Raw genomic sequence first — 22,651 nt, forward strand, 5'->3', positions numbered from 1 at the left:
GTTAATCCAATTTATATAAAATGTAGGTCCTAAAATGTATATTTATTTTCCCCTTTCAAAGTTAATTGTTTCACATAATTCATGATTCACTTTTAGAAAAGTCATTGGCAAGTCTTCAAAATAAAAGACTGGTAAAACGACACAAGGATCAAAACGAATTACTAAATTAGGGACACCAGATTAGGAGGATTAGTAATTTTTAAATGTTTTTAATTCACTAACAAAATTGGTCTGGCAAAGTTAAGATTGTCATAAAAAATTAACTCACATAAAGTGTACTAAAATCTTATTTATTGTTATCAGCATTTTAGATGCAAAATGACAACAGGTATAAAAATATTTAAATAGCCTAGGAATCTTAAGAAAAGAGGGAAACTCGGTCACACTTGTTTAGAAACTATAGACACGCACACATATGAAAATATTCAGTATATGGTAATACCAAAAAGTTTGTTAAGTGGAGATAAAATGAGATATTAAGAAAATGAACAAAAACAACACGAAGAGGAAAAGAAACTACAACCCAAACTGACAAATCCAGCTGAAAACTAAACAAAAATATACCATGAATTAAACAAAAAACCTAAGCATAGTCATATTAAACATGGAAAAGAGAAATGAACACATTTTGTAACGAAGACTACAGTCTACAAGAATGCATAATATTAAAGCTCTTCACTTTTAGAAGCCATAAATAAAAAAATAGAAAATGATAATAAATGGAAGAAGACAGCCAAATAATTTATATAAAAGTTACAAAAACCAACTGTTCCTTTCTCTCTCAACATATGAGAATTGCAAGACATACCCAAAGAAGTTAAATTACAAAAAACTTAATATTCTAGGATGAAGTTAACAGCAAAATGTGTTACTATATAAATTACTATATAATTTATATAGTATTATTATATACTATACAGCATAGTATATAGTATTAATATATACTATATTTATGTTGTATATATAACATATATCATACAGTATTATATATAGTATATATAACATATAGTTATATAGAGTAGAATTTATAGTACTATTACTCTATAAATTTACAAGGAAAGGCTAGTAACCACTCATAAAATATAGCTTAACAGACTTCTTTCAAACAACAATAAAACAGTTCAACATAAAAAAAATTTAAAAACAAACTCCTATATATTATCTGAAGAAAGGGGCTGAGAGAAACACACACACACACACACACACACACACACAGCCCTCAAAAAAGAAATCTAAAATTTAATTTTGAAGCATTTCTCTTCCCCCCTAATAGCATAAATAGAAGTTAAAATTTGTTATAAAGAGTAATCATCTAAATACAAAACAAGTCACAGACCATAAGAGAGAAAAAAATCCCTTCTCCCTTCAGAAAAATGAAGACAGGAAAAAGAAACCAAACCATGGGAAATATAACTAAGTGATCTGATACAAAGCACTGAGGACATGGAAAAAATTCTTTTGTATAGATATTTGTGTATTATACAATTCAACTTCACAGTGTTTGAAAATGATAAAGAAAAATTAGTATTTCAGTAAAAATGAATCCAGTTAGAAGTCTTTTCTTTCTTTTTTTTTTTTTTAAGGAATATGGCAGGATGAGCAGAGAGGTCGAGGGTATTTTTATGTAACCCAAGACACTTTTTCTTTCTTTAATCATGGGAAAGAATATAGAACCTGAAAAGATTGCCAGCTGTGAAATAATTTTATGACAAAATTATGCTTAAAGTGACTAAAAAGTATTTGTATGTCACACAAATTTTCAAAATGCAGGGAGAGCATCTTGTCAAAGTTAAAACAAGACATTTCAAGGGAAGAAAAGTAGTGTGACAGTGACTTGGAGATGAAGAAATGACATTAATGAGAAAAAATTACATGCTCTGTAAAAAGGGAAGGGAGTATTTATTGAGCAACTAGAGTATCCAGACACTAAGCTTAGGGCTTTATAAAAGACATTCCATCACATTGCATCTAGGTAGGAAAACAATATAGAAGAAAACAATGCTTAAATAAGTTTCTCACCATTATGTGTGGCATACGGTAAAATGTAAGAGACGAAAGAAGATGTAAAGTTAGAGACTACTGTACTAGTAGAAGTACACAGCTGGGGGCTGTGAGGTGAAAGTACAATAGTTCCTAACTTTTCATGCTAATCTTACTGGACTATCAATCACTCTGTAAAAGAACCTGTGTTCCACCATGACAGAAACAGAAGTCCACTTTTTTTGAGAATGATATTTATGTTTACAACACTATTATATTTATAATTTACAACTCTAAAAATAAAAGAAAGAAAGCCTTTTGTTCCTAAAGAAGATTTTGGAGCCTTGGTTTTATTTTTTAATTTTATTTTTTAATACATTTATTTTATTTATTTTTGGCTGTCTTGGGTCTTCGTTGCTGCGCGCAGGTTTCCTTTAGTTGCGGTGAGCAGGGGCTACTCTTCCTTGCAGTGTGCAGGCTTCTCATTGCGGTGGCTTCTCTTGTTGCAGAACACGGGCTGTAGGTGCACAGGCTTCAGTAATTGTGGCTCACAGGCTCTAGAGTGCAGGCTCAGTAGTTGTGGCACACAGGCTTAGCTGCTCCGTGGCATGTGGGATCTTCCCAGACCAGGGATCGAACCCGTGTCCCCCGCATTGGCAGGCAGATTCTTAACTACTGCGCCACCAGGGAAGCCCTGGAGCCTTGGTTTTAAATATCACTTTAAGAATAGTAATGCCTGTCCAAGAAGTGTGATCATGGGCTTCTCATTGAGAATAGAGTGAATTATTACCACATTATTCCTGGCAGTAAAATTATTTCTTACCTTGGTGTTTGATAGCTGTTAGTAGAAAGATTATTGGTAATACTACTGTAATTCCCACCCAGATGGTTAAGAATCATACTAGGACGACAGTAAAAAAGCAGTCCTGATTTAGCTCTGAAAGGTACAGGCCACTAATTAATTAGCTGTGGATCCTGACTTTACTTCCTCTGGACCTCAACGTCTCATCTGTACAATAAGACTGCTGGACTAGAGCATACTTCCCTAACTTCCTCCCCCTTTTTCCCTCTCCCTGGCCCTTTCTACTTTATGACTTCATTGATTTAGGATCTAGACTGGGATTTTTGAGGACAGAGAGGAAAACAGCAGAAACCCACTAAACTCCGGAGGAAAGGAATAAGAATTATGTAAACAACTAGAATATGGACAGAAAAAGAGAAAGCCCAAAATACATGTTTACAAAAACAAACGGACAAATTAAAGAGGCATAATGGTTCAGAATAGAGGATCATGAGCTTCATTGTCAAAATTAATATGATAGTAGTTTCAGTTATATGACATCAGGAGAGATAGTGAGAAATGCTAGAGATACAGACTTAGAAATGTTATTTGTAACACTCAAGAATGCTTTACAAATAACCCAAGAAATCTTCCCAAGTTCCCCCAGTACATATGGAAAAGATGCCATACTCCCTGGCTTAATCATTCATAATTCTGCCCTAACATAATCACTCACTATTTTCCAACAGGTTATTCCCTCTAGTCCATTTGGCTTCATCATTTCAGACAAACCTATGAAATCTCCCCTTCACTGTCACTCAGTGTTCTGTCAAATGCTTTCTCCCTTCTTTCAATTTATAATAACAATTTATCATGCTCTAACCATGTTTGAGGCACCATTCTAAGCACTTGACATGTATAAACTCATTTAATTCTCTCAACATCCTAGGAAGGAGGTCAAGTAACTTGCTAAAGATTACACAGTAACAGAGTCAGGATTCCAACACAGGCAAACTGGCTCCAAGGAGTCTGTCCTCCTAACTTGCTAACTAGTCCTACAAGGCTTAGATGGAGTTCTGTCACCCTCCTGAAGTTCTCACCTGCTTAGCAATTATTCTTGCCTCTTGAGACCTTAAGTAAACCACTCTTTTGTCACTTACCACAAGACCTAGGTTGTTATTTATCTTTTGTGCACATGTTCTATCTTTTCTAAGGACAGGATCTTGTCTTACTTATTCTGTAACAACACTACTTAGAACCTAACAGAACTTATTATCTGGAACACAAAAGTGCTTATTAATGAAACTATAATAGCATTTAATATTTATTGAAGACATATGCCAGGTTCTGGGCTAAATACTTTATATGTATTGTCTCATTTATTCCTCACAACCCTTAGGTAGGTATTAATACTGCCTGCACCTCCCATTATTATAGATGAAGAAACTGAGGCTTAGAGAGAAGCTACATATCTTGTCCCATATCACAAAGTGGTGGTGACAGTCTTACTTAAGGGTCTAACCAGAATCTTAATCTCCAGCCAACCACAAAACACCCTGAAGAAAGAATCAGTCCTAACAACAACTCAGTTCAACTCTCACTTACTCTGCAGCACTATGCTGAACACCAAGGATTCAGAATTAGAGGCACCGCTGCTGCCCTCATGAAACTCACAGTGCACTAAGACTTCAGGACCAAACTTTGATATCACAGGCAGAGCCACCATCATCAAAACTTAAGGAAGATTTTAACTTATATTTTAAATCAAAATATCTAAATAGTCCTTGGAAACTCTTCCATCCCATTCCTTCTCTCTTCAGGCTTCCCCCACTCCCTCCAGCCTAGGACTCATCTCTCTACTTTCTGTATTATCGAGTAGAAGGATCCCACTAATCCTGACAACTATTAGAATGTCTAAATTTAATTTATCAGTAGCTCAGACTCAAGGGTCTATTTGGCAAATTCCATGTCCATAATGAAATATGGGCAATGGACAGCTAGAAAAAAACAGTAGCAAGGAGAAGCAGCAAAAAGAGGGAGATGAAAGTCACACTGTATAGCAAAGTTAAGAAAAAGCAAGAAAAGCAGGAGAGTGGACACAAATAGAAGGTGAAAGTGAGTCCAGAATAAATCCAGTAGAGAGATGTAGATAAATGAAAACACTAAAATCTAATTCATTTTGCGAATGCTGACTCCTTTATTTCTTTCCTAACTTCTAATGGAAACAGAAAAATACGTAGGTGAAACAATCACTGAAAAAATCATTAACCAGGAACAGTATATAAATCAGGAGTTTTTCCCCTGAAAAACCACTCATTTTAGAAATTCAGAGCTGCAAAAAGACCTTAGAACACTATCTAATCCAACCCATTCATTTTACAATTAATATAAGGCTCAGTAAGGTTAAGTAACTAACTTGCCCAAGATCATGTAGCAACACTCCTGAACCTCATCCCTGTCTATGCCTACTACACTAGGCTTCCTAGAAATGATGTAATTTTCTCTTCCATTTTCCACTCTTAATAACTATTAAATTAATTTCTGCATAAGCATCTCAGAATCCCCATATTATTCCTACTTCCCATAGAAGAAAATAATCAGATATTCTGGATTATCTAAAACAATATCAAATTTTATTCTCTTATCCCCAAAGTCAGTAATCTTAAATTGGGTCTTGATTTCTACCAGGAAGAAATTCAAACATTTCCCAAAAGAGCGGAAAGAAGAAAGAGCTCCATAAGCTGACCAAAAGCAGCCAAGTTGATAAGCTACAATCCATCTGTAAAGGACTCAGGCCCAAGACCACTGGAGGGTGGACGACTGCTAGTGGGAAGTAGAATGGATATCACTTATTTTCCCATTTCTATTTTATATTTTCCCAACTAACCTCAGGTTCCTATCTTTCTGACAAACGTCAATTCTAGGAGCCTGTAAAAAGAAGGGAAAGTAATGAGGTAAGAGTATCATGTCACTTTCGGCACAATGGCTTTTTGATAAGAACTATCTTCGTCAGGAAATATGCCACAAGGAATAGAAGGGTTTTTGGGTAAACCCACAGATCTTTATTTTTACCATAAAAACACAAGAAGTCCTGAAAATGTGTTATATACACTCAGTATTTCCCCCACTGCAAAGCACCTGCAGATATTCTGGGCTGGAAGGAACTCATTCTGGGCTATTTCTGTGGTCCAAGAAAGTCTGCTGCCTATATCCCTTGATAAACTGTGGGCCCTGCTGGCCACTGTTCACGAGGTTATTTGAGCTGAGTGATTTGGAAATCGTCTCTATCACCTTGGTTTAAATATAATGATTTCCTAGCCCTTAAAAATTATGTGTTTGCTTATAAGACTCACTGAAGCCTTCTCTGAAAGGGAAGAAATGCCCTATTTTACTTTAGGAACATATCTTAATTTTGATATGTATGAAGTTCATTATAGATTAGGGATAACTTCCTGCTAACATGTTACCCAAATTAGGACAACTGGAGTGGAAATGAAAAAGGACGAAAAGATAAAAAGACATTTAAAAACAAAGTGATTTAGTGACTCACTGAGCTTAAGAAGCAAAGGAAAAGTAAAAAATGACCAGTAAGAATAATGGTGTCACAAACAGCTAAAGAGGAAAGTCAGGAAGAGAAGCGTTTTGACTGGGGGTGGAGAGAGGGGGTGTTGGTGTGCAGTTGCTACAGAGATGGTATTTAAACATATTTAGTTTCAAGACATAAGTGAAAATTTGGGCCTCAGTTTTGCAAGGCCTGGAGTTTAGACATAAGATATAGATTTGGAGCCTAAAAAAGCACAGCAATGACTGAGTTTTTAGAGAAAGAGAAAGTAACAGCAAAACATTTAGACAAGAGCATTCCTCAGACACTACACCTTGAAGATAATCTAACTTACCAGATGAACAGTACTACCTTATTCTATAGATTAGAATATTTGGACTAATTTATTATAAATAAAAAGCTAAAAAATTAATCTTTCTTTTCCAGGCTATGAATTGACAGAAAGGAACTTAGAATAAAAATAGTTTCATAATTACTGATTGTCCAAAGTTAAGTCTCTAAGTTAAAACACACTGCTTTTCAGGTTTCTCTATTTACAACGAAACTTTTGAAAAAATTGAGAGAAAAATCTGGTACACTAATACCACTACTATTTTACAATATTTGTGAGAATGTATCAGTTTTTAAAAGTACACTATCCAAAATGTTGATAATTAATAAATCTGAAGAATGGGTATATGGAGGTTCATTATTATTCTTTCCAGTTCTGTGTATGTTTGAAACTTTCATAATAAAAAAGTCTAAAAAAAAAAAGGCTACCTACAGATAGTTTTAAAGTTCTATCTGCAGTTAGGATTTGACAACTCAAAACAAAATTCTAAAAACTTTTCAAATAATGTTTTACTCATGCTCAATAGACCAATGAAATTTAGTGTATATGAAAGGGAGATAAGGCCCTGTCATTTCAGAGGAACATGAATATGTTCATTAAATGGAGAAAGTCCTCCTTTTATCCATGTTGGTTGAGTTGGACATTTGTCATTTTTCTCTTCAAAGAACTTATATTTGTTAAAGAAAAATATATAGACCATATAAATGTACGGTTTTTGTTAGTAAAGGCAATATAAATGTTCATCCCCAGTTATCAATGATTAATTTGTTGAAACTGCTGGCTAGTCATTCTGTTACTTCAAATCATATTCCACTCTAGTAGATAACCAAATAAACAAATTTCTTATGTGGATGCAAAAAAACTGATTAAAAAATGAATATCCATAAATAATGCCCAATCCTAAATTGTGAAGAACACATATTTAAGATTATATAAAATAGTAAGTCAAGAAAAAAAGCTGAACGTTTTAAACAACTGACATGGTTTTAGGGCTGCTGTAGAGTGATTTGCTTTAAATTAAACCTATTTAAATCACAGTTTACACTAAGAGTGAGCATCGAATTCACCACCTTAGGTTTACCACTTACCTACGATCAAGATTAGTTTATATGGTTTACGAGCACCAATCCTTCCCCCTCCTATAAATACCACCCAAAAATGACAACCAGCTTTGTTTGCCTCTTCTTTGTCTGGTGAGTTCTAGGACAGTAAAGATTGCACGTTTGTGCAAAACCTAGCACACTGAAGGTATGCAACTCTCTTAAAAGGAATTATCACTACCTTCAATTCCCAGGAAGCTATCGCTAGGTATCAGTCTCATTCCCTAGGTGACTTACACAGGATAACAAAATAAAGCACAGTTTCCTGGCTGGCAGTTTGCCTTTAATTACTTTCAGGATCTTGTTTCTTCTAACAGAAATATGCTGCCGGGCTTCCCTGGTGGCGCAGTGGTTGAGAGTCCGCCTGCCGATGCAGGGGACACGGGTTCGTGCCCCGGTCCGGGAGGATCCCACATGCCGCGGAGCGGCTGAGTCCGTGAGCCATGGCTGCTGAGCCTGCGCGTCTGGAGCCTGTGCCCCGCAGCGGGAGAGGCCACAACAGTGAGAGGCCCGCGTACCGCAAAAAAAAAAAAAAAAAAAAAAAAGAAATATGCTGCCGTGAAACTTCAAAGAGAAGCAGCATAGATACATATATGTAGAGACAAAAGACTGTCAGTAATTCTCTTCTCCTACATCATTATTAAAGCACTGCTTAATTTCAAATTGAGGTATTTCACTTTTTTCAGAAACAGGGTCATTCTCCTCATCTTCAACAAATTTTTATAGTTTTCCCTTATGAAAATAAAAGTTACATACCATAAAATGCACGGATCTTAAGTATTCAGCTGGGTAAATGTGAACAAATGTATACACCAACAGTTGGTGAATCTGGAAGTCCCTCGTACTGGTCTTGCAACTGTTCTGTAAGTTAAAAGTTACATGAAAATTAAAACTTACCCCAAAAGTCTACACTTGAATTCCATAGCTTGATTCCCAAATCAAGTTACAGAATATTTCCATTACCCTAAAAAGTTCCTTTTTGCCCCTTTCCAGTCATCCACAGCCCTTACCCAGAAACCACTGTCCTGATTTCTATCACCATACCTAAGTTTGGCCTGTTCCTGTATTTTTTATAAACGGCATCTTATAGTACATACTTGTGCTTGGCTTCTCTTGCTCTGAATAATATTTCTGAGATTCACTTATGTCACTGTATGAATCATTAGTTCATTACTATTGTGAAAAAGCTGCTGTGAACATTTTCATCAGTCTTTCTGTGTACATGCACTTTATTCCTCTTGGTGTAGCAAGATTTCATTTTAAAAAAAAAGGTTTCACATATAAATAAGCCTGTGAAGTCACATAGTATAGACAGATGGATTGATTTATATATATACATATAGCAAACATACAGTTACATATATAATGCAAATATATATAGCATAGATACTTTATCTACCTGTGTGTATATATATGTGTGTGTGTCTCTACAAATGGAATCTGAGAGGTCCACCTAGGACCAACAAAGATATTTTAAAAGACCTTATAGGGCTTCCCTTGTGGCACAGTGGTTAAGAATCCGCCTGCCAATGCCAGGGACACGGGTTCGAGCCCTGGTCTGGGAAAATCCCACATGCCGTGGAGCAACTAAGCCCGTGCACCACAACTACTGAGCCTGCGCTTTAGAGCCTGCAAGCCACAACTACTGAAGCCCGCGGTGCCTAGAGCCTATGCTCTGCAACAAGAAAAGCCACAGCAATGAGAAGCCCTTGGCGTACCGCAACGAAGAGTAGCCCCGGCTCACCGCAACTAAAGAAAGCCCGTGCACAGCAACAAAGACCCAGCTCAGACAAAAATAAATAAATAAACAAACAAACAAATAAATAAATTCATTAAAAAAAAGACCTTATAAAGTTCATAGTGCAGGTAAATTTAAGATAGGAAAGATGACATTTCAATTTTTCTTAATAAGTATGTTTTAACCTAAGACTAATTCAAAAGAGAAACAAATTTCTTTCCATGTAAGTTACCCTGTTTTGCTTCAATGAAATACCCTTCTTCTCATAACAAATCCCCTTCTCAAACTAGAGTTTCAAAACATTAAATATTACCATACACCATGTAATAATTTTTTATGCTAGGGGCCAAATCCAAAATCTGTCAATATTTTATTTTACTGTCTTGCTTTTTTAAAAAGTTAAAAACATGGAAATAATTCCATTGGCTAACATTTAACATGGGTAAAGACCATTTCATCCTCATTGAGAATACTGTATATTCTGAAAAAGGCTAGGATGTTTTCTCCGTTCCAAAAAGTAACTTACTACAGCATTAAGTCTGTGATAGAGACATTCTAACCTTCAAATTCTGTGTGTAATTTTCGGCAGACAGTAGAGGAGGATCTTTAATTTCCAGAGATAGAACACTGAAAAACATACACACAAATTTGATTCTTGATGAGATCAATTTGAAATTCCCAACCCTGTTTTTAATAATCAGATGATCATTTTCAGGGGACTAGGAATGGCTCCTTATTTAACATCATACATAAATTGCCACGACTGAGGCTGAACACTACAAACGGTTCCAGAAATTTACCATCATCTGCTTTAGGAAGGGTTTGCAACTACAAAAGGGAAAAAAAAACCTCTTCTAGCCTTTGATCTTTCTCCATCTTTTATTCTTCCTTCCAAACAATGAACAATTTCAAGACCATACAATTCAAATGTACTATATATATATATTTTAAAAAATAAATTTATTTATTTATTTTTGGCTGCGTTGGGTCTTCATTGCTGGACGTGGGCTCTCTCTAGCTGTGGTGTGCAGGCTTCTCACTGCGGTGGCTTCTCTTGTTGCGAAGCACGGGCTCTAGGCATGCGGGCTTCAGTAGTTGTGGCCTGCAGGCTCTAGAGTGCAGCTCAGCAGTCGTGGCGCACAGGCTTAGTTGCTCCCAGCATGTGGGATATTCCCGGACCAGGGCTCAAACCCGTGTGCCCTGCACTGGCAGGCAGATTCTTAACCACTGCACCACCAAGGTTAAGTCCCGTGGCTACTGTTTTTAAATCAATAGTTACATGATTTACCTACCAACGTCCACCTAATCTCTGGTGAGTGTAGACTTAATTTTCCTTATACTTTTGGGGACATAATGTCAGAAGTTAAAAATGCACTGTAAAAAAATTCAGAATGTGAAACAATGAAAAAACAAAATCTAATTACTAATCAGCTAGGTTAGAAAGTTCACACAGTCTCAGAATTATAAAATGTATAAAATATTTAACTGTTCAGCATAAAATAATTACAGAACTTAGTGTGCCAAAATATATACGATATAGATTCTTTGTTAGGAATTGTGGAAAATTATATTAAAGGCCTACAGAAAATATTCTTAATGACAGATACAGCATGCATACTACTGTTAAATAAAGTGGTATTAATGTCTAACAGTATCATGTGATCTACCCTCAAATTTAGCTGGTTTAATATGTGTCCCTGTTCTTTTGTAGCTTTATTCATTCAAAAATATTTGCCCACCCCCAAACTAAAAAGGAGCCACACCTGAGGGTCAGTGACTTAAACACTCCCAACATTTATTGTGTAAATGCAAGAATTCAACTTATGCTTAATTTTGAAACTGTAATGTGGTTGATAATTTTATGATATGGTCTACCGCAAGTTAAAGTGGACAACAATCAGTAATTAAAATATGTAAAAATTGAATTTGAAAATGGTCTTTTAATTAAAGGGCACTTCTATAGTTAAAGTTCCCCAAATATGCTCTACATAAATAAAACTAAGAAATATAGCTTTAATTTATGACATGTGGTGTATTTAAGCATCATTATAGGACAATGACTATAAAACTTCTAATTACACATAGTAAACTAATATATTCCTATACACTTTAAAGGACAATTATATACATCACCCGTAACCCCAGTCTCATAAGATTCCTTAAAACTACTTATACATAATAAAACCCACTCTGCACGAGTCACTGTTCAAACAATCTACCCTCACTAAACATCAAAAAGCCAACTCAGCATTCAACAGTAATAACTTCTTCTACAGCTAGAGAAAAGAGGATGCTCCTCCTTCTCTAGACTGGTTCTAAGGTAAGAAGGCTTTAGGAAACAAAACAACCTAAAATATGTATCCTTTTCCAATCCAAGGATAAACAGAAAATTGAAGATTTCACTAGTGCCTAATCCAATATTTTAAAATGTTCATGTTGAACTGGTTAAAATCATGCTTTAAAAAAGAAATTTACCCAAAATTCCATCACTAAAAAAATTGAAGATTCAGAAACACACTTGTTTTGTTAAATATTGGAAAGACAAAGACCTCACAGCATATAAGCCTGTTGTTTTAGAGAAATAAAACATTTTATGAAGTCCATCTTTGATTTTTTTTAAAATCCCAGTCACAACTAGACTATTGGTTAAAGAGTTCACCTTTAAAAGGTGTTACTAATTAGCTATGTAAGTAACTAAAACTACCATTCAATGAAACACTAATAAAGTACCATAATTAAAATAACTGTCCTTAAGAAGTTAAACTTACATCTCTTAAGTACAAATCCTACCCAGCATAGATATAAAAAAAGACACATTAGAAGAAAATAACTGAGTAATCTAAATCAACTGTTCCTCACAAATGAATGCTATTAATAACCTTCATAATATATTTTAAAGTAATTATACATTATTTTAAAACTTTTTTTTCTATAGATGCCCTAAATTGGTCAGGGCCATAACTGTAGATTGTTAAGTGAGGTCAGATGGGAGAGAGAGAAACAGAAAATAAGTGAAAAGTATAACAAATAAAAATTTCCCACAAGAATAAGAAGTTTTTCAACTCTATCCTTGGAAGAAAAAAACAAAACTCTTATGCGGGGGTGGGGTGCGGGAGAATTCCCACAGACTACTCAAAATACTGAACCAAAATATGCCTTAATTTTCCCTTGCCTACAATCTAACAAAACGGGAAGACAATGAAAATAAACACTCCTGTGAGCCCTCAGAGAGGCAAAGAAAGCTCCCATTCAACGCTAAGCCTTATTCCACTCCTGTAAAGTAAGCCTTATTCCACTCCTGTAAAGTAAATCCAAAACCACGAGCTCAAACAGCTTCATGAAGAATTTACTGAATGGCGGCCAAACGTTGTACACGCTACCCTGAACCACACTGAAGGATATCTAGAGTTCTGCATTCTCCATTTACAACCTGTACCTTACTATGATGCTTTCGCCACCACTGCAGAAACCGATTTTTACAAAGATGTTCCTCCCGGCAAGTCATTGGAAAGAAGGCAGTCTACACGCTGACAACACCCGCCCCCCACCTTTTTTTCCCCCCCCCCAATCAATACTAGTTTTGACTCCTATACTGCGGCCAGCACACCTTTTTAGAAATCATTAAGGGAGAAGGCGTTATAACGTCCCGGAGTGAACTGAATACTGAGCTCTGAAACAACTTTTCACTGGCTTTCACCTGGCACTAGGATTATCACCTGTTAGAACGGCGCCGCACCCGCACCCTCTACGAGCGGCCGAGAGCGGGGATGCTGTTCCCAGTCACTGGTCCCTGGGCGGCAGGTGAAGGCGGTGAACGCGCATCCACACCCGCCGCCCGGGGAGCGCAAACCGAAAGCCAGGACGGCGGCGGCGGGACGCTCCGTTATCCTCACTCTCGGCTGGCCCGCCAGGTGAGCGCGGCTCCATCGCGCCCGCGGCGTCCCGGTGCACGGCTCACCCCGGCTCCACTTCTCCCGCTGCCCGGGCCCCGGAAAGCGAAGTTTCTCTCCCGCCCGCGGCAGCTGCTGTTCACGCGCCGCCCGGCTCTCCGCCGGTCCCGCCGTCTGCTCCGGGCTGCCGCGGTCACGGGCGCCGGGCCTCGGGCGAGTCGGGGGCCGCGGACGGGAGCCGGGACCTGTCACCCCGGGAGGGAAACAAAAGCCGGGTGAGGACCAGCGGGCGCGACCGGCCTCGTCTCCGAGAGAGAGAGCGCGGCGGGGGGCGGGGAGCCGCTCCAGCAGCCGCCGGCTCCGCGCCTCCGGGAGGGAGCCCCTGCCCCGCGGCCCGGCGGGACGTAGAGGAGCCCCGCAGTGGAGCTAGGGGCCTCCGGCGCGCCCGCCTGGGGGCTCCCCAGGCCCCCCTGGCCCCGACGCGCCGCTCCCGGGCTGGGGAGCCGCGTGAGGGGGCGGGGAGGCGGCGCAGCGGCGGCCGGACCGCGAAGCAGGGAATTCGGCTCCCTGGGCTTAGCGACCACCCTCCCCATCCCTGCGGCCATGGAGCCAGTACCTGTCGCCGCGGTTGTTCGTCTGCTCTGTCTCTCTCCGCCTAGCCCGCGAGCCGCTGGCCCCTCAGCCCGCCCAGCAGGCCGCCCGCGCGCCGGACGCCGCCGCCCGAGACTGGCAGCGCCCGTGAACCGGCCCGAATCCCCCGGGCAGCGCCCGGCGCCGTCCCACCCCCGCCGGCCGCAGGACCCGCCTCCCATAGGGCCCCGGGGCTGTCAGTCCGCCCCCAAAAGGCGCGCGGGCTGTCGCTCCGCCTGTCCGGATTGGCGGCCGCGTGCCGTCCATGCAAATAAGGCCCCGCCCCCGACCATTTGCACCTCCGCCTTGGTGTAACCTCCGCCTCTCCACGCCAGCCCACGTGTCTGGCCCTTGCCCTTTGTGGGAGCTGGAGGGAAGGGATGGAGGAAACTGACCGACACCCCCTCACACCATCCCTTATCTCCGGGAAAACTAATGCCTAAAGAAGCTAGTTGACTAAACATATGGATCTCTCTCTCTGAAAGCTCTGCCCTCCTGTCTGCCCACTAGGCCTGCCCTGAGGATGGAGAGTGACAGACCAGGCTTGTTTGTGTGAGGTTAACCCCAGGAAACAATACCAGGAACTCAGAGTTGTCCATTTGGAACTGGGGAAAATCCCACCTGGAGAACCATAGCACATAGCACATAGCACTTCCCTCTGGACACTCAGGGACTGTGAAGACTACGCTTTCCTGTGGCTTTCTACCTTTCAAACATGAGATCCCAGGTGACTGAGAGAGCAAAGGGCCTTAAAAGATGTCCGTGTTCTCTGCCACCTGCGGAAGGGTAGGCCTGCTGAGCAACTCGGCTTCAGGAGGTGCTCAGGCCCCTCCAATGAAATGGCCACCCAGAGATTCAGATGAGGGGACTGAGCTAGCCACCTGGGCCTTAGGGAGTAGCTAGCTCAATCTCATTTTTGAGGAAACAGAATCCTGAAGTCCCATAGCTATGGAGCTTATTAATTACCTATGGAAACCTAACATCTCCTAGCTCCACAACTGCTGTCTAAGCTATATCACCTGGGTCATTTAGGTATTGATGACAAGCTTCTACAAATCACCATCCCTGCCTTCAAGAGGTGCTGCCTGCAGAAATAACCACTAGAGCTGACACTGAAACCTCGTCAAGGGCAAAGGCCCTGTCTAGGTGCCTAGAAGCTTCCCTTTTTACCAGATGCCAGGGAGAGTCACTGCAACAATTTATTTGTGCATTAATTCAGTAAGACAATGGTGATTAAAACTACTCTGCATACTAACACCAGTTGATTAAGCATCTACTATGCTTTTTTTTTTTTTTTTTTTTTTGCGGTACACGGGCCTCTCACTGTTGTGGCCTCTCCCATTGCGGAGCACAGGCTCCGGACACGCAGGCTCAGTGGCCATGGCTCACGGGCCCAGCCGCTCCGCGGCACGTGGGATCCTCCCGGACCGGGGCACGAACCCGTGTCCCCTGCATCGGCAGGCGGACTCCCAACCACTGCGCCACCAGGGAAGCCCTACTATGCTTTTTAACAGCAAGTATTAAGCACTGTGCTGTGTGCAGGGTATACAGAGGTGAGAGGACACTGTCCCAGCCCTTAAGGGCTTCAGCCTAAAAGACAGCGACATCCACACTGCATGTCAGTGCTCCTTATGTTTCCGAGACTGTGACAGATGTCTGCATAGGGAGTGGCCATACATAGGCCAGTGGAGGACTCCAAGGAGAGAGGAATTCGCTCTTCCTGGGAGAGTCAGGAAAGGCCTGGAAGAGGTGACTCTAGAGCTGAGTCTTAAAAGATAAGTATTAAAAGATGGTGTTTTTGCCAGACTGACAGATGTGGAAGAGGAAGGAAAGGAACTCCCCTGGGGAGGGGTGGGGAGGGGGAGGGAATAGCAGGAGCAAAAAGAATGCAGACCTGGAAAAGCCTAGTAACTGAGGGAATAGCAAGGAACAGTGTGGGCAAATCTGCAGGGCTGTGTGGCCATGTCACATGGTCTGGGACCAGGCTCTTCCAGGAGGAAGACAGAAAGACCGGGAGGCTGCCAGGCTGTGTTGTAACACACCGCAGCAAACAACAACAGGCCCTGTAGATACAGCTGCAGACTTTTTTTTTTTTTTTCTAGGCCAGAGTCTGTGGGGAACAGTCAGTTCCACAGTTCCGATGGCAGCCTGGCTGGCCACACCCACTCTCTCAGAAAACCACTCCGGTCACTGCACTTGCCTGCCTCAGCATTTGGAAACACGCATGCTTGCAATTTCCCTAAGCATTGCTGCCCTTCAGAACGCACAGATAACGTGGGCTATGGCTGCAGACACCTGGGTGTGAGATGAGCAACCCTTTCCTCGTGCGCACAGGAGTCCTCTGCAAGGCCTGTCACCACAGCTGGCTTCATGGGAGTGTAACCTGTGCTCGGATTAATGCTCTGCTGTTACTGTCCTGAAATTCTTAATAATTTTTTAACAAGGGGCCCAGATCTTTATTTTGTGATGGGACCAGCAAATTATTTGCCCATCCTACCTGTCACTGTTGATGCCCCTAGGAATGCTTGTGATACTGCTCAAACCATATCTCATTTAAAATACTTAGCATGGGGAATTCCCTGGTGGTCCAGTGGTTAGGACTCCGCACTTTCACTGCCCAGGGCACGGGCTCAATCCCTGGTCAGGGAACTAAGATCCCAGAAGCTGCGCGGCACAACCAAAAAAATAAAAAATAAAATAACTTGGTTTGTTCACATGCATTGTATCACCTGATTCTCACAGTGACAATGTGGAGTGGGCCTATATTACCAGTCCCATCTATCAGTTGAGAAAACTGAAGTTTGGCAACCTTCTCCAGGTGGCACAGCTAGGAGGTGGCAGAGTTTGTATTTGAACTCAACCCACCCAAGCACTATTCCATCCACTTCAGAGCTACCTCCATGTCAGTTTCAGAATCCTTCCAAACGTAGATTTGTACATGAAGGGTTTTAAGAGTCAGAACACCTGATGGAATGGATATCTGTCATTTCATGGCTATCACCTTTTAAATAGTTTTTCCTCAGTTTTGAAAAACTCTCAGCCATTGTATGTTCAAATACTCTTTCTGTACATTTTCCTCTTTCCTTCTGGGCCCCCAGTTGAAATATATATTAGACCTTCTCACTACATCCCTTTCTTCTGTATTTTCTATCTTTTGTCCTTCCATGCTTTGTTCTAAAAATTTCTTCTGACTCTTTCAGTTCACTAATTCTCTCTTCAGCTTTTTTAAAAAAATTCTCCTCTTAAACCCATCCACTGAGCTCTTAAATTTGGTTATTCTATTTTTTTTAGTTCTAGAATTTCTATCTGGTTCTTTTTCAGATCTGCTATGTCACTTCTTATATCCCTTAGTGCCCTACTTAATTTTCAAGCTCGGCTTTTCTCTCCTTAAACATAGTAAGTATAGTTGTTTTAGAGTCTGTGTCCCTGGGCGGGGGGAGGAGCACAATCTGGAGTCCCTGGGGGTCCACTTCCATTGTCAGTTTTTCCTACTGGTTCTTCCTCATGTTGTTTTATCTCCTCATGTACCTGGTTATGTTTTGGACATTGTATTTGAGAAATCATTTGAGACATTGATGATAATATCTTCCTCCAGAAAGGATTTCCATTTGTTTCTGCAGGCATCCTGGGACACCAGCAAGCTAAGATCACCTTAACCCAATTTCAGGGGCTTCTGATTTTCTGAGCCTCTCTGATAACTTGAAGCTAGACTAGAGTCTGTGGGAGGGTTTGTTCATTTATGATTTCCCCTTACTCAGTGCTACAGTTCTTTGAGGTCCCAGTTGAAGATGGGGAGGTTTTTTTTTCCAGTTATATACTGTTTCATAGCAAACTGTCCCCAAATTTAGCAGTTTAAAACAGATGTCAGTAGATTTTTTCTTAAAGGGCCAGATGGTAAATATTTTAGGCTTGCAGGCCATATGGTCTCTATCATAACTACTCAACTCTGTCATTATAGTACAAAACAGACATAGACAACACATCAATGAATGGCCTGGCTATTTAACAATAAGATTTTATTTGTAAAGACAGGAAGCTACCCTCAACCTGATAAAGGACATCTACAAAAAACCACAACTAATATCGTGCCTAACGGTGAGAAACTAGATACTTTTCCCAGAAAACAAAACAAGGAACAAGACAAGGATGTCCCCTCTTGCCACCTCTATTTAATATTATACTGGAGGTCCTAGCCAGGGCAATTAGTTAAGAAATAGAAATTAAAAGGCGTCCATGGTGGAGCTACTATGGAAACAGTATGGAGGTTCCTCAAAAAACTAAAACTAGAACTACCGTATGATCCAGCAGTTCCACTCCTGGGTATACGTCTGAAGAAAATGAAAACACTAATTCAAAAAGGTACATGCACCCAATGATCATAGCAGCATTGTTTACAAGAGCCAACATATGGAAGCAACCTGTGTCCATCAACAGATGAATGGAAAAAGAAAATGTGGTTGGTAGATAGATAGATAGATATACACAATGGGATATTACTCAGCCATAAAAAAAGAATGAAATTCTGCCATTTGTAACAAATGTGGATGGACCGAGAGAGGACCATGCTTAGTGAAATAAGTCAGTTGGAGAAAGACAAATACTCTAAGTTATCATTTATATGTGGAGTCTAAAAAATAAAACAAGCAAATGTATATAACAAAACAGAAACAGACTTGCAGATATAGAGAACAAACTAGTGGTTACCCTAGAGGAGAGGGAAGGGGAGAGGGGCAAGACAGGGGTATGGGATTAAGATGCAAACCACTACATATAAAATAGATAAGGGCTTCCTTGGTGGTCCAGTGGTCAAGACTCTGTGCTTCCACTGCAGGGGACATGGGTTCCATTCCCTGGTTGGGGAACTAAGATCCTGCATGCCGTACAGTGTGGCCAAAAAAAAAAAGATAAGTAACAAGGATATATTGTACAGAACAGGGAAACATAGCTATTATTTTGCAATAATTTCAAGTGGAGTAAAATCTATAACAATATTGAATCACTATGTTGCATGTCTAAAACTAATATAATACAGTAAATCAACGATACTTCAATAAAAGACACATCCATACACACACAAAGGCATCCAGATTGGATAGGAAAAGGTAAAACTATCTCTATTCACAGATGACATGATCTTGTGTATAGAATATCCTAAGGAATCCACCAAAAACCTGTTAGAACTAATAAATTAATTCAGCATGGTTGCAGGATACAAGATCAATAATAAATAGCAATTGTATTTCTATACACTTTCAATGAACAATCCAAAAATAAAATTAAGGAAAAAAATCCCATTTATAATAGCATCAAAAAGAATAAAATACTTAGGAACAAATTTAACAAAAGAGGTGCCAAACTTATACTCTGAAAACTATAAAACATTGTTGTAAGAAGTTAAGGACTTAACTAACTGGAAAAACATCCTATGCATCAAAAGTCTTGACGTTGTTATGATGGCAATACTCCCCATATTGATCTACAAATTCAGTGCAATCCCATCAGAGTCCCAGTTGACTTCTTTATAGAAATTGGCAAGCTGATTCTAAAATTCATATGGAATTGCAAGGGACTCAGAATAGCCAAAACAATATTTAAAAAGAATAACAATGTAGGAAGATTTACATTTCCTGATTTCAAAATTTACTACAAAACAACAGTAATCAACACCTGGTATTAGAACGGGGTAGACATATCCTTGACAATGAAATATACTAGATCAATTAAATAGAATTGAGAGTCCAGAAGTAAACCCATACATCTGTGGTCAACTGATTTTCCACAAGGGTACTAGTGTTGGTAAGTATGTGGAGAAATTGAAACCCCTGGGCATTGCTGGTGGGAATGTAAAATAGTTTGGCACTTCCTAAAATGTTAAACAAAGAATTACCATATGACCCAGCAATTCCACTCCTAAGTATATACCCAAAAGAATCGAAAACAAAGACTCAAACAGATACTTGTACACAAATGTATATATCAGCATAAATTCATAATAGCCAAAAGGTGAAAACAACCCAAATGTCTATCAGCTGATGAATAGATAAACAAAATGTGGTATATCCATACAATGGAACATTATTTGGCCATAAAAAAGAATGAAGTACTGATAGATGCTACAATGTGGATGAACCTTGAAAACATTATGCTAAGTAAAAGAAGCCAGTCACAAAAGACTGCATATTATATGATTCCATTCATTTGAAATGTCCAGAAAAGGGAAGACAGAAGACAGGAAGTAGGTTAGAGATTGCTTAGAACTGGGAGTGTAGGGGAAGGAAAGATAGGAAGATAATAGGTAAAGGGTACAGGGTTTCTTTTTGAGGTGATGAAAATGTTCTAAAGTTGACTGTGGTGAAGGTTGCACATTTCTGTGAATGCATTAAAACCACTGAGCTGCAAAACTGGATTTCCAAACATGGCGGCTGGCTTCCTCCAAAGGGCAAATGTGGAAGCTGCCAAGCCTTCTTAAGGTTTAGGCCTGGAACTGACAGCATCATTTCCACCATGTTCTGTCGCTTAAAGCAGGTCATGGGCCAGTCCAGATTCAAGGGGAGGGAACTAATAATGATGTGAATACCACAGTGCATGGTTCACTGGGGCCCACTGAAGTAACAATCTATTACAATCTGCCCTCTGTCCCCTAATGATATACCTCCTCCCACATGCAAAATACACTCACCACCTCTTAAGACCCCCAGATCTCACCCCATTACCAAGATTGAGCTTGAAGTCCATAATTTCATCATCTAAATCAGGCCCACGTGTGAATGAGGTTTCTCAAGGGATTCTTCTCTGAATCTGATGATTTTTGAATTAGAGACACAAGTTATCTGCTCCCCACAGGTAATGGTGAGGCAGAGGAAGGAAAATCCCAATAAATATTCCTATTCAGAAAGGAGGAAATGGCAGGCACATGGCAGCCACAGGTCCATGGCAATTCTGAAATCTAGTTGGGCACGTGTCACCAATTCCTTGGTTAGGTCCCAGTTCTTAGGATAGTAGGAGTTCTTACGTGGCAGCTGGCTTCCCAAAGCCAAAATATGGAAGCTTCCCTCTTGAGGCTTGAACCAGGCTCAGCACAACATCACTTGCACCACATTCTATTGGGTAAAGCAGATCACAGGGCCAACCCAGAGTCAGGAGAATACACAGAGCATGAAGACCAATAGTCACGGTTCACTGGGGGTCATCAAAGTAATAGCCTACCACAGGGATAGTTTATCAGAGTTTACCACCTTGGTAGGCTCTGAACTCCAATTTTGTGCCTTTAGTCCCAAGAAGCTTCCAAAAGCACAGCTCAGCCTCTCTGATGACTCAGATTGGCAAATGCCCTTGGGTAAAAGCAGCCCCAAATGCTGGACTCACTTCTCCGTTAGGGTTGCCAGATTTAACAAAAAAAATACGGGGACATCAAGTTAAATTTGAATTTCAAATAAACAACAAATTATTTTTCAGTATCACTATGTCCCAAATATTGCATGGGCGTACTTAAGCTAAAAAAATATTTTGCTGTTTATCTGAAATTCAAATTTAACTGGGAGTCCTATATTTTATCTGGCAACTCTAATCCCTCTGGATTCTTATCATTTCATGTATCTTGGTCCAGTAATTCCTCACTACCTTGTTAGATTTTTGATGCTTTTAAGATTTGAAAATATTTGTCTAATGTATATAGTTGTCTTTGATGAGAGGAATGATCCAAATTCTAAATGGCATTTCTACATTTGGGGAAATCCTCCTATCATGAATTTTGCCTCTCAACCTGAAAGTCAGAACTCAAATTCCCAGCCTCCCTTGCAGCTAGATCATAGCGCTACCAATCACACACCTAAGGGAGACTTCAATTTGGAAATGCAGGACAGGAGGTTTGGTGAGTGGCCCCTGCTTTCCACTGGACAGGTGGCTATTAAAAAAATTCCAGGGCTTCCCTGGTGGCGCAGTGGTTGAGAGTCCGCCTGCCGATGCAGGGGACACGGGCTCGTGCCCCGGTCCGGGAGGATCCCGCATGCCGCGGAGCGGCTGGGCCCGTGAGCCATGGCCGCTCAGCCTGCGCTTCCGGAGCCTGTGCTCCGCAATGGAAGAGGCCACAGCAGTGAGAGGCCCGCGTACGGCAAAAAAAAAAAAAAAAAAAAAAAAAATTCCATTTTTTAAAATGAGGTAAATCTATGTATACTGTAGCAGAGATTGTTAGTCATCCCCCAGTATCCATTCTCCTCTTCTTTTTTTTTTTTTTTTTTTTTTTTTTTGCGGTACGCGGGCCTCTCACTGTTGTGGCCTCTCCCGTAGCAGAGCACAGGCTCTGGACGCGCAGGTTCAGCTGCCATGGCTCACAGGCCTAGCCGCTCCACGACATGTGGGATCTTCCTGGACCGGGGCACGAATCTGTGTCCCCTGCATCAGCAGGCGGACTCTCAACCACTGCGCCACCAGGGAAGCCCTCTCCTCTGCTTTTTGAACTGGGTACATGGCTACCTCGAACAAAGAATATATTTCCCAGCCTCCTTTGCAGCTAGGTGTATCCCTGTGTTCTGACTAGTGGGAGCTGAGCAAAAATGTCATAGGAAGTGTCCTTAATGGGAGGAAGGATGTCCCTCTCTTTTTTTTCCCTCTTTTTACTGGCTAGATGCAGATGTAATGGC

The 22,651-nt window shown here is 40.5% G+C and overlaps 1 long non-coding RNA gene across 1 annotated transcript; it reads right to left on the reverse strand.

The window, feature by feature from the left end:
• Positions 1-2,310: 2,310 nt before the first annotated feature.
• LOC307059154 lies at positions 2,311-14,120 on the reverse strand. Its single transcript, XR_013811111.1, has 3 exons — positions 13,999-14,120; positions 8,511-8,615; positions 2,311-2,497 (listed from the first exon to the last, which is right to left on the reverse strand). It is a non-coding gene; the product is annotated as an uncharacterized lncRNA (long non-coding RNA).
• Positions 14,121-22,651: the final 8,531 nt, after the last annotated feature.

The sequence above is a fragment of the Hyperoodon ampullatus genome (genome assembly GCF_949752795.1).
Source record: "Hyperoodon ampullatus genome assembly, chromosome: 10".
Classification (NCBI taxonomy): Eukaryota; Metazoa; Chordata; class Mammalia; order Artiodactyla; family Ziphiidae; genus Hyperoodon; species Hyperoodon ampullatus.